Here is a 10,762-nt window from a genome sequence, read left to right as displayed (position 1 = left end):
ATACCATTCTTATTAATCGCATGGTGACAAATACACATTGTCTAACTGTAACATAAAAATATCATTTTTGTCATTGTTCTTTGTTACAGTACATTATTACTTCTGCAAGGCAATATTTATACAATTTGTGGTAAAAATTCACCCAGGGGTAAACCATAAAACTGAGGATTTTATTCTGGCTTCATTATACCAAAAACAATGAATGAATCAATCATTTTTCATTTTGGCAAGTGCCTTTTGCGTAAACGTCAGTATTGGTACTGTAAATTAGACTGCTGTATTCTTTGTGAGGACAGCAGCTTCAGGAAAGATGGCAGGTCTGGCTTGAACTACATACCCCTGCTACCTGTGGGGAATGACCTGTTGCCCTCAGTCACCTGTCTGTTTGCTAAAGAAAACAATTGTTCAGGCAATATTTTAAAACCAGGAAGCTGAGCCTGTGTGTGATTGGACGTTGTGTAATCTGGGTTTTCATTTTGAGCATTTGTTTTGAAGTCAGTAAACAGCTTAGCTGCCTGGTTTAAATAGAGATGTACTGAGAAGAAGAGTAGGCAGAAGCTCAAAGTACAGTTTAGGCTTTTCGTCTGGTTTTAGATGTTTTGTGTTTTCTATAAATAAAAACAAAACAAAACATTTTATGTACCTTGTGGCTGCATTTGTCTGTTTTCGCAGGACCTGCCTATAAAAAGATCAATCACTCTGACACCCCACGCCTAGGGGTGTCACATCGTTGTTTATAATCTGCTTGTAATGCCAATGTGCTCCCAGATATGCAATACAAAACATTATTTTTAAGTTGAATGAATTGCTGCAATCGTCCAATGACTATGATGCCTTTTTAGAATCATAGATGAGAAATACACAGATATTCCCTGTAAAAGGACTCCTTCAGTATATGAGCCTGTTGTAGTGACATAACCCTTCGGAGCCTTACAAGCTCTCTGAGCCAGTTTTCTTCTGACTGGTGTTCTGGATCAGTGGATTTGACACATGTCATTGGTGCATGGCTTTGTTACTATTGAAACATTACCAGTAAAGCACAGTTATTAAAGTGTTTCTCAGACCAGACGAGAAGTGAACTGAACCTCTGATACCAAATGAAAACGGACACCATACAATACTATGCTAACACACATTCCATTGTTGAATGGAATTATTGGAAAAGGTGTCAAACTCATAAACATTTAAGTGATGCACATATATCATTGACACTTAAAGGAGAACTGAAACATTATTTTTATATTTTAGACTTAGATTCAGTATCAATTAGTGCATTTCAGACTACAATGAAAGTAAAATGTACAGGAATGTTTAAAACCTCCAATTCACACCACAAAAAATACCAAATTTCCAGGTATATGAAGCACCATATTCTGAGCTTCAAAACAAGGCAACCAAACCTCTGGTGAGGTGACGTGGCCCTGTTACATTGTAAACAAGCAGGTTTGTACATACAGTACATCTCTTTTAATCCAATAGAAATATTGCTCTCTACAGCTTTGCAGACAAATACAATTTAATTGTATTTGTAGATCACATTGGAACATTTCTGCTGTGTAAAGCCTGCTGTACAGCCTACTACTGTATATACTTATTCACTCATACACCACATTATGTTAGTCATTACTGTGACTAGAGAGCAGGAAGAGCTGTATCTCTTTTGCAATTTATTATTGTAAACAGGAGATGGTACTCATTCCACATATGTGGTTACATTAAAAACATTTTATTTTTATTAAATCCATCTTACATAACCCCTTTCACCAGGGCCTTTTATTCTAATGTCATTGTAATTGATTCCAATTCCAGTGAGAAGTGGATTCTCCTAGCTACATTATCCCATCTACTAGTTCTTGAAGATTCACTATATTAGCCTCAGACAGGCAAGAAACTATAAAGGTTTTCTTGTCATAGGTACATAAAGTACATCAAAGTCTATGCTTCTGACAAACAACCTCCCCACCAGCACATGTCTGCAGTGGAGTGTATACAGTACCATGTTCACATCTGACCAGTAACTGGAAAATCTGACATCTCTGTTTCTGCCGCTTTTGAAAACAATTCAGCAGTCTGTTTCTATTAATAATAATGGACTAAGAGAAATATTAATACTTGACATCACACAGTGGCCTAACAAAGGCCAAAGTACAGTAGGTCAATTTTATGAAAGAACATCTCCACCACAAAGTGCAGTTTACTGACAGTGCTCCCAGTTCCCCCACACAAGTAACCCCCTCCCCCCCCAAAAGGAACAAAAGTGCTCCATGCCCCATGCTCCTTGGCTTATATAGTATGTAAGCTCATCCCCTCTTTGGAACAAACCATTTCTCCTTTACATAATCAAATTTTCACAAATTATGCATGCATAATTCATTCAATTTCTTACAAAAGAACATAATCAAATATATCTTAATAACACATAGTTTACATTTCCCTTTTATCTCAGTTCAATAGACATAGACATAAACAATAAAATGTCACCCTCTTCACATGAATATGGTTTTAACCATCTCCATTAATACTCCTTGGAAGTGGGGTTAGGTTTGGCCTTCTGAGGCCACCATAGGTTGACCTGTCCTGGGTGTCATGAGTGCCAAACAAACAGTAAGTATCATTCACTTTGAAAGCTCTCTCTATTCATGCCACAATACTCACTCATACCCATATGTATGTATATGTTTTATGTATGTGATATGAAGTAATAACAGTTACTAGTCAAGTCCTGAGTGTGCACCCTCAGGAACTTATCTAGCAACTGCTCACTGGAAGGTATATGAATAGTGTTTTTCCTGTGAAACCTGTACCTTGTGATAGGCTCCTCTGCCACACTTGATATTTAACTTTTTTAAATATCAAATCTGATGTGTTAACTTGCCTGGAGCAGGGAATGACAAGTCTGTCTGATGATTAGAGTAATCCCAACCCCCTTCACTTATGAGGAATGAAACTGGGAGGCAGCTACAAGAGTGAAGCTGGGGTGGAGGGAGGGGAATCCAGAGTGGGCATCCAGTGAGTATTTATACATTAGAGAGCAGAATTGTGAGATTAAAATTTGACCTCCAGTACCTCTGTCAAAAACACTATTTAGTGAACTCCTAAATCTGACAGTTCATTGTAAGATCATAAGTTATGTATGTAAACTGGTTGCTACAATTCAGGCATGTGTACCTTGAGAATAAGACAAAAGTTGTTTATTCCAATGATATTAATGCTTGTGTATCATTACCTGAAAAAGCTAAAGAATGATACAGTAGTCTAGTGGTTTACTCCAGAATATCCTGGTAATTATGAACATTGTTTTGCCTCTGTTAATGCCTTTAGCTATGGTGGGTCATATACTGTAGTTTCATGTGCATCATCCTATCCTCTTGCATTGAGTCTGAGCATTATTCTTGATTTCCTTTTATGTTCACATTTACAGTGTATGCATCAGACAACAAAGTATTGATTTGAAAACATATAGATATATAACAAATTCACATTATTATTAATCATAAGTGAGAACTGTTTTACTGGTATGTTGAATCCCTACTGTTTTGAGCAGGATCCCTGACTAGTGCAGTGCATACTCTATACTGCAGTATAAACTATACCTAATGAAGATGCCAGTTCAGTATGAGATCCCTGCTCCTTATGTTTTAATGTTTGTGTTGTTGGTTTGATTTTCTAAGTAAAATTAAATATATGATGTGAACATTAAATCTGACTAAAGAATGGAGTAGAGATAGTAGAACATTTAACACTTTAATTGAATTGTAGAACAGTACAGCTTTATCCCTTTTCTGCTGCTTTAGAAGATTTAGCTGAGTTTCTGTATTTCTTGTGGATCAAAGCAGCTCTTTTTTCTTGTATGCAGTACTACAGTATCTTCATATTAAATTACAAGTTGATATCTATACAAACTGTGTGTCAGAGAAACTTATCATTTCTAACATAAAACAAACAAAGCTATTTAATTTTTTGTGTAACATGTATGCTAATATTTTGTTGTGCAAACATGCTGCACTTTTAAATGTGCTGATTAACACTTGTCAGCAGGGTTATGCAACAGTGAGTCTACTGAAGAACTCACAAATTAGTAGTGTGTGGGGCCACTATTGGCAGCAAAACAAGTTGCACCTCTGCAATACATGCTTCGTACCAGCTTGCAGATGCTAACCTGTGGGATTCTGTCTTATCTCTGTTAGATCCTGAACAAGTCTTTTTCACTGGTCTCTGAACCCTAGATGTCACATGTTAACTTGATTTATCCCACAAATGGGACTCAAGTCTGGAAGGCAGGGTACCCACAAAATACTGTATGTTACATTCTCATTTTGCAACAGATGAGCAGCGGGAGTAATGTACAATTGCGGCCATTTCAAGATGGTCTCAAAAGAAAGGAAGAAAGTGAGGTTCCAGGACATGTTCAGTGTGGCTTCTTGTAGCCAGGTTATCATCAGTCACTAGAAGTGGAGTTCTTTCGGGACTTGACACTCATGCCCAGACTGTTACACATGGGCCTCCCCATCAACTGGTTTATTATACACAAGAAGTTTTGTATCATTCTGCCATCTGCACCACACTCACCATTACCGATCAGGCTGGTTGACGCAAAGCCTTACTCATCACTAAAGGTTTGACTCTACTAGAGGACACAGAGAGGACCTATTCCATCCTTCTACAAATCATAGGTACAAAGGCATTGCTCTCTTGATAAAAGAGAGGTTCCTTACTGTATTATTCTTGATTTTCACCATGCATGACACAATGGCAGGTCACCTCGTCACCTGTGTCCAATCTGCTTATGACATGGCATGATTTATTCATTAACAGCTAAATTCACTCAACTATATCATGGTCAATTGTGAATGATCAATCAATCAAAATGACACAAGCATATTCAATCAATATCCAAGTTATGTATGCTGTATTTAAAAAAAACTGACATACATAAATACATATCATGCAAATGCTGTGAACAATTTGATGAAAAAATAATTCAAGAAAGTCCTCTGGAAACCCACAAGAGGAAGCATTTTTATATATATTGGATGCTAGGCCATCCATCTGATTTGTGGTTTAAGCATTACTGTGTAGCAATATACTATGCTGTATATTAAAGACAGATTCAGGAGGAAGAGTAAGGGGTAAATGGAGAGGGGAGAAGACAAGCTAGAAATTCAACTTTAAAGAATGAATAGGATAAAGCATGGTTAAATCTGGAGGGGCTGGAACCAACTTTTGTTTTAGAAAGGCTGGCATTTGTTATGTTTTAGCTTCTTTTTTCTGATCTTAGTCAATTTTTCAGCTTACCATCTGTGCTGGGACATTTCCTTAAAAACTCTAGTTTCTTAACTTAATGCTTGAAGTGTTCTGAATTTGGTTTTATTTCTTCATGTAATTGATTTTTGAAACTTTTCACTTGTTTGTTTGTACTTTCTGTTTAATTTGAAACTCTCCTACTGAGTTTATGGTGTCCAATTTTAGCATGACTCATTCTAAAGTACTTTAAGTGATGAAGTGTAAATTAAAACTGTAATGTGACTTTATTGACTGATTGGCTCATGAAATTTACCTGGTGCTTTCTTCAGCTACCATAAAACGGTTTTTGAATGTATAATTATTAAAGAACAAAGGTACTTTATATTCCTCTGGCATTTCTTGGTGAACCACAATTAGGATAAAATTTACTGAATAAAAAAGGTTTCTGAAATGACATATAAAGTGCATTTACACGCCAAATCTTTGTTGTGATCTCATAGTATATTTGTTTCGGACTTGTTTACTTTTTTGAAACATTGAAACCAAATGCTAAAAACGCTTTCCAAGACCATGAGTAGTCTTGCTTCTAGACATGTTTGTTTGAAAGAGCAATATATGGGAACAAAGATTAAGTGTTATAAATATTTATCTAATTATTGAAAGTCACTTTCTATCTTTCAAATCAGTTGTTCTGTTGAAACAGAATCAAATTAGTAAATACTAAGTACTCCTCAGGAGAAATCTGCTCATGATTTATTTATAAAACCAATCTATTCTTTATAACAAGACATGAGGATTTTAAACTTTAATGGTTTCTGACAGAATGTAGTAATTGCTTTGACGGAGTATGTCGCTTAAGCTTTAGCACTCTTGTGTATTGATGTCAAATAATTAGTAAGTTAAAAAAATAAATGTATAGAGGAAATGTCTGTATTTCTATGTTCACCTGCTAAAAAATGATCAGATGTGTGTTTTTATTTTTTATTTAAATATTAAATACTGTATCTGCCTGCTAAGCTAAACATATCAATCAAATGGTCAAAACTGACCTTCATTATCAAGTAATACATTATAATTAGACGGAAGCTAATGCATTGATTTTCAGTGTATTGATTAAGTCAATTTTATTGGAGCTGCCTGAGTGAGCAGGATGTGGTTAGAGATACTGGAAGTAGTGAAGAGACTTTAACATTCATTAAGTAATCAGGGCGGATTTTGAAGTTCAATTTTACTTGGCCATGTGGGTAACTACACTGCATGGAGAGGCCCCTTGTTAAAAGTCTCACTACTTTTTCCTCTTACTTTCTTGTTCTCTTTTCAGTGAACAGTAAATGTGCTCATGAATATTAATGTGGTCTAGAGATGTTTTAATGTCTGTAACATGGCTTCAAGTGATACCATAAGAATGGGCATGGCTGATGAAGTGAGAGGATTAGATAGGGAACACCTGCTGTCTTTTGGGCGATGAACATGACAAAAGGAGATAGGTTCCAGTGTAAAGTTTATTCTTAAGATTTGGACAAAACAAAATGCCACTGGAAAATCAAGGGTCATATTTTCCTGCTTAACTCATATTTTTATTTGGGCTTATTTTATGTTAAAAAGAACAGTCTTAGAAACAATTATTTTGTTATTTTATCTAGATGAGAACAGACCTCGGAACAGAACCAAATTAGTATGGTAACTGGGGCTGATAGCAATAAATCAACAGCTCCTAATTAATACTTACGCATTGCTTTTGACAAGCCATATTATCATTATAATGGTTTGTAAGACCATGTATTGTAGCTTGAAGCATGCATATATTAAAATACCAAAAGTATTTACTTTTTTGGGGTTAGGATATTATAGATAGAGATGTCCAAAAATAGTTTAAGATGTCATAACACTGTTTCTAAATACTAATGTGCATTTTATCAATCAACACAGCTGTCTTGTCCATTCAAGGACAATTCTATATGTATATCAATGAGTACTTTTTTTATTTAATTATTTTAAAGAAGATTTAGCGTCCTGTAGCAACAGTGCCTACATATTGCAGCACTATCTATGTAGATGAACCTTTACTGGATCGTTATTTAAAAATGGGCTGTTTGTGCAGAGGAGCTGGAAAGAAGGAGAACACACTTGTGTAACTCAGTTGGTTTTTTCTGTTTAGTTCTGGAATGGGGATTCATCTCTGAAGTGCTCACGTTGACTCTTTCCTCACATTGGTTTCCTTTTACTTCCCATTGACATGCAGGTTAAATGGTGTCTCTGATTTGTCTCTGTATGTGTTTGTGTGCTGTGATGCCTTGTCTTCTGTGAAAGGCTCTGGCTTGTTGAAGCCCTTGTTGGACAGCAGGATGGAGTGGATAGCAGAAGCTGTGTGAAAGTCATCGGTGTGACCGGAGCAGAAGTAAAGGTGGCAACACATTTCCTTGTAAAGCTACACCTCATTCTTAAGCTGTTGAATAAAGCAAGGTTAGTTACATAGTCAATAAATGCATTGCATTATTTCCGGTACCTGCAAAAGTAATTTCAGTAAACTTGGATCCAATACAGTTTCTTCTTTAACAGCAGAGTCAAAGAGAAAAAAAAAGTAGAAATGCTGGCTCCCCTAGTTTGATCCTGTAAGAAAAATTGAAGCTTGATGGGAAATTAATATAGAACTACACACATTTTTGGAAAGGCAGGCAGGTAGGCAGAAGGGGATAAAAAAAAGAAGAAACAGTTTGTGTGAAAGGACTGTACATTCAAAGAAAGTGTTTTGGGAATTTAAAAACAATTCTATTGAAGCTCTACTGGGGCTAAGTAAATATAAAATCTACAGTGGTCTGAAGGTATTTGTTGAACTTAAGGAATCAAGGGATCATATTTTTAACATTTCAACTTTAAGTTAGGATGGTATACCACAGATCTGAGACCTGCAAATATAACACTCATTCATAAAATGGAGGGGAAAGATAAACCAGAAAATTAGACCAATCATTCTATTTCCGTTACTAGAAAAGATATGTAAAGAGTCGGAGCTAAATTAAGTACGAGAACGTCTACAAAACATTAGAATTGTAAAAGACTGAACATGGACTTGGAACTTTTCTAATTAGCTTACTAGAATTTGAGCAAGCCACAAGGACAGTTGATAACACTGAATCATACAACATGATATATTTACTTACAGAAATCATGTAGCACCAACTACATAGTCATGGCACAATAAGCATGCCATCTGTTATATTTAATTGCTTAACAGAGAGCTTGGCAGGGCCATATTAATCTATTCTGATTCATTTTCTTATTAACTACATCAATGATGTAGTCTGGTTACTTTAACTGTATGTCTAAAGAGAATTTCACATTGCTCCTCTTCAGTGTTTTTCACTGACCGTGCCCTTATAAAGAGAGAGCTCTATTTACAGTTTGGCATAACAAAACTGGTCTTCTGCTCTGCTAAGACAAAATATTTGTTACAGCAGCTAATTGTATTGTCAAACAGAGCCAATTCTGCAATTTCTGTACTGAATTATAAGAATAGGCTCTAAAGCTTTCATCATTTCTGAATGGAAAGACTACAAGATCCCAAAGAAACACATCTCTCAGTGCTCCAGAAGATAAGTGCTGTCTTTTCTTTTTAGGTTTTATGAAGTTTCAACTGCAAAATGATGGTGAAACCTGAGGAACTTATTAAAGCTTCAGGAGTAGGATTTTCAACTGTTCTTTTGGAAAACAATGTGCTGAAGTGGAGATTTACAGATTTAAGAAAATGGACTGTCAATCGCAAGCCTGTATTTCCTGCTGCTGAACTCTGACAACCTGTCCATCCTAACAAGAGATACAATATACATTTTTCCCCTTACTCTGATGTTTCAAGTTTTGTATTGTCAGTTGTGGAAATCCATATTTTTGTTGCTCTCAACCAAACCCTCAACACAAAGAATCCATAATAAAAACTGTGCTACTCTCAGACCCGTTCCTGCTGTAAGTAACTGTATGTTCTGACACAGGTTCTCCAGGGTTTATTGTTATAAGCTTTTGCAAAGACCTCTCATACAATGTTAATTCTGAGATTAAATATTGGAGAAATCTAAGTTAGCGTTCATATGAATTTGCAACTGGTTAACAAAAAGGAAATGGCAGTTATTTTAAAGTTCACCTTTCGGTTTTCTGTTTTCAGGCTTCAGATCCATTGCTGTTCCTGATCTTTATTTACTGTTATGACCACAAGTGTCTAGGTGTAAAGGGGTGTAACATTTAGGATAGTTCTTGGATGCAGGTGGGTTCTGGTGAGGAAGCATGATAACAAGGGTCAGTGCGAAAGTGATTATTATTTTGTGGTGAATAAGTGACTGGTACGTAATAGAAGACACAATAAAACACAGGGTAAGGGGACTAGAGTGATGCCAAAGAAAATAACAAACAAAATGGAGCTGGCTAAGAAAGTGAGGGAAAGCTAACCTGACTACAAAAGAAAACCTGAAACCCATGGTCTTCGGTGTCTTCAAATGCCCTAGCTAACCTTCACTGACTACCCAAAACCATACAAGACAAACGACACTCACCCATACTAAACTAGTGACTAATACAGAAATTAACTACGTGTGTGGAATGTACCCAACAACCTAAATTAACTCTTTACACAAAAGGCTACAAAAGAACACAGAGATTGATACAATACGACTGGGCAAGGAAATGGCTAAACAAAGATAAACGCAAACAAAAGTACAAAGAGACGAACAGAAACCAACAAAAGCCGAAGCTATACAAAAATACACACACAAACGAAGACTAACCAAACGAAGCAAAAACCAAAAGCGAAACAAAACCGAAGCTAAGCTGAACGGGACCGAAGTCAAACGAAAGGCCCCATCATTCTGAAAACCTCCAACTTATATACTTAAAGTTGCACTCTGATTGGCTGAAAAGCTGATTGATGATGACCAATGGGGGAGGGAGAACAATCAAGGTCAGAAAGTGTGAAACACGGCAACAAAACACACATGGACCTCCCACTGGGATGTAACATTACTGATTTAGATTCTGGAAACGTACTATACAAAAACATTTTGTATCGTACAAACCTAATAGACAAAATAACGAGGTAACATGGTGGCAATATGGTTGGCATTGCTGTCTTGCAGTGGTAGGGCTCTGTATTCAATTCCTGGGGTGCTACCTGCATGGGGTTTGCATGTTTGTGTGGGTTTCTTCTGGGTTGTCCAGTTTCCTCCTAGTCCCAAGATATGCTGGTAAGTTAACTGAGTTGGCCTGGTGTGATGTGTATGTTTGCCAACCCAAATGCTGTAAATTATTGTTTAATTATCATATAATATGGGGGTGGTCAACCATGTTCCTGGAGAGTCACAGTCTGTCGGGTCTTTTATATGCAATTATGTGGTGGAGATGACAGAGCAGAGGCTGTTTTTAACTCAGAAAATCCACATTCCCTTAAAGCTACAAAACAGCAAGCTTTCTTAGCAAGGTTCAATCAGGTTTTTTCAAGTGATCTCAAACAAGAACCTCTCACCTGACACACACT

The 10,762-nt window shown here is 36.4% G+C and overlaps 1 long non-coding RNA gene across 1 annotated transcript; it reads left to right on the top strand.

Annotated features, from left to right (window-relative positions):
- Positions 1-2,555: 2,555 nt before the first annotated feature.
- Positions 2,556-9,154, top strand: LOC107079285 (uncharacterized). The gene is made up of 3 exons (XR_001480226.2): positions 2,556-2,604; positions 7,555-7,707; positions 8,862-9,154. It is a non-coding gene; the product is annotated as an uncharacterized lncRNA (long non-coding RNA).
- The last annotated feature ends 1,608 nt before the right edge of the window (positions 9,155-10,762 follow it).

The sequence above is a fragment of the Lepisosteus oculatus genome, chromosome 3, assembly GCF_040954835.1.
Source record: "Lepisosteus oculatus isolate fLepOcu1 chromosome 3, fLepOcu1.hap2, whole genome shotgun sequence".
Classification (NCBI taxonomy): Eukaryota; Metazoa; Chordata; class Actinopteri; order Semionotiformes; family Lepisosteidae; genus Lepisosteus; species Lepisosteus oculatus.
Note: the sequence above shows the minus strand (reverse complement) of the source record. Positions and strands in the feature narration are given on the sequence as shown.